This window comes from Tupaia chinensis, unplaced genomic scaffold (genome assembly GCF_000334495.1).
Source record: "Tupaia chinensis unplaced genomic scaffold, TupChi_1.0 Scaffold148822_1, whole genome shotgun sequence".
Lineage (NCBI taxonomy): Eukaryota > Metazoa > Chordata > Mammalia > Scandentia > Tupaiidae > Tupaia > Tupaia belangeri.
In genome coordinates, this window is record NW_006208669.1 from 1 (window position 1) to 2,531 (window position 2,531).

A 2,531-nucleotide genomic window follows, 5' to 3' on the forward strand; every position below is an offset into this window, starting at 1 on the left:
CATGAAACATACATTTCACAGTTTCTTCTTTTATATTCGGCATTTACATATAAAATTATTCAAAGGTCAACATGAGAATATTAAAGAGTTTTTACTTAAAACTATTTTCTTGCTGATGAAAATGAATAGGTTTGTAAGTCTCTTAGCTTTTTACTATATTGCAAATCATACAAGTATTTGTTTTTATATTCTGGGGTCTGAGAATATTCTAATTTTGTTTTTTTTCTTCTACTAATAAATTAAAGTTTTAAAATAATATTTTCAGAATAACAATGAATTATTTTATGTATTGATACATATCAATATATATTGGCTGAATATGAAAAGTTAATAGATCTTGTAACAAAGATTTGAGGGAGTTACCATGGAACTGACTTCCTACTGACCGTGATGGCCTATGACCGGTATGTGGCCATCTGTCACCCCCTGCACTACACGGTCATCATGAATCCCTGACTGTGTAGAATGCTAGTCCTAGCATCCTGGATCATCAGTGTCCTGTATTCTTTGTTACAAAGCTTAATGGTATTGCGACTGTCCTTCTGTACACATGTGGAAATCCCCCACTTTTTCTGTGAACTTAATCAGGTGCTCCACCTTGCCTGCTCTGACCCCTTTCTTAATGACATGGTGACCAATTTTGCATCTGCGCTGCTGGGTGGAGGGCCCCTTGTTGGGATCATTTACACTTACTACAGGATCATTTCTTCTATATGTGCAATCTCTTCAGCTCAGGGGAAGTACAAAGCATTTTCCACCTGTGCTTCTCACCTGTCAGTTGTCTCCTTATTTTATTCTACAACTGTGGGTGTGTACCTTAGTGCTGGTTCCATCTACAGCTCACACACAAGTGCAACTGTCTTAGTCATGTATACTGTGGTCACTCCCATGCTGAACCCCTTCATCTACAGTCTTAAGAATAAAGACATAAAGAGGGCTCTAAAAATAATTTTCAGAAAAGGAATTGTGAAAGGGTCAATTGGCCTGGAGCTGCAGTAGTACCCATGGTTGCAGAGATTAAACCCTTAGAGGTAAAAAATTGTGATTCTCTGTTGAGATTGTGAAAGTAGAGCTGGTTCTACTTGTCTATACAATTGAAATAATATCGTATCCAGCTTTTCACACTCTTCCATATCCTGTAAATACTTTCTTTGCCATTATTCTACTTCCCAAAGTTATTCCCCACTTCATATCAGCAATACTTTAAAGTTTTTGCTATCTCATATGATAACTCATGCAACTCTTAAGAATAATTTATTCTCAAATTGTGTACATTATTCTGAGCAATTCTAAGCCATGCTGTAATTTGTTTTCCTCCATCCACCTCTTGGGATTTTGGGTATGCATGTACATTATCCCAGTGCAATTTTCAAGGTACTGATTCTGATACTCAGACTACAACTAGCCATGACGTTATCCAGCATCTCAGCCACGTCATCACTTGCTGACCTACCATATAGCTATTTTCAAATTGTTTTATTTATTTATTTATTTTCAAATATTTTCTACCTGTGATTGAGTGAATCTGTGGAGATGGACCTCCAGTTCAGGGGGAAGGGGAGTAATTATTATGATCATAGTTTGGGAACTTTCTCTAGCAATATATTTTCTAGAGCTTCTGTTTCATTGCAACTTCATCATCTAATTTAAATAACTTGCTTTATGAAACTTTCTGCTCTATCTGATATCTGGTCAGTGTTGTTTTTTGCCCAGTATTGTATTTTATGTATTAATTCCAGACTTGGGAAAAAATGGAATGAAAAGAAGAAGGAGAGAGAGAAGAGAGAGACAGAGAGAGTGAGAAGTCCTCCCAGGAGGGATGGCACACAGCACTTTCTTATCCCCTAATCTCTTCTTGAGATTTGGGCACTCATGCACATATGCCTAGAATGATTTTCAAGCCACTGGCTCCAGGACTTGAACTATGCAATCAGCCATGCGGGATCTGGTGCTTTAATCTTCACACCACCTGATGGCCTGGGCTTTATTCTCCTTAGTAAGACTGAGTTCTCTTATTTAACCCAGTGTTTACAGCACCCACCATAGTTAAGAGCAAAATCTGATGATTAAACTCACACCTCAAAGTGGAATGGCATGTGAAAATAAAATTGGGATAATTTGCCTTAGAGTCAGAGGTGACCTTAAATGTAATAAAGCAACTTGTAATTATACACTCTATTCTTACAGAAAATGATTCTTTTAAAAAAAAGGAAAATGATTCTTTTTCAGCTGTAGATCTACTCGTTAAGAAAGGACAGATTATTGCTTGTGTGTGAGGGGTTCTATTTCTTGGTGTATAGTATTCTTTGGTGGGATTTAATATTTCACTACGGGTACATCTTTCTGTTTCTACTTGAGCACTGCTAGTACTTACTGCCCATATAAATCCTTTCATTGTTTTAAATGAAATATCTCCCTCTTTCTTAAATTTTGTTGTAGTCACCAGAGGAGGAGTGAATGAGCAGTATAGATATCATCTGTTATCAACTTCCATGGTCCCGAGAAATACCTCAAGACATCATGATCAATGG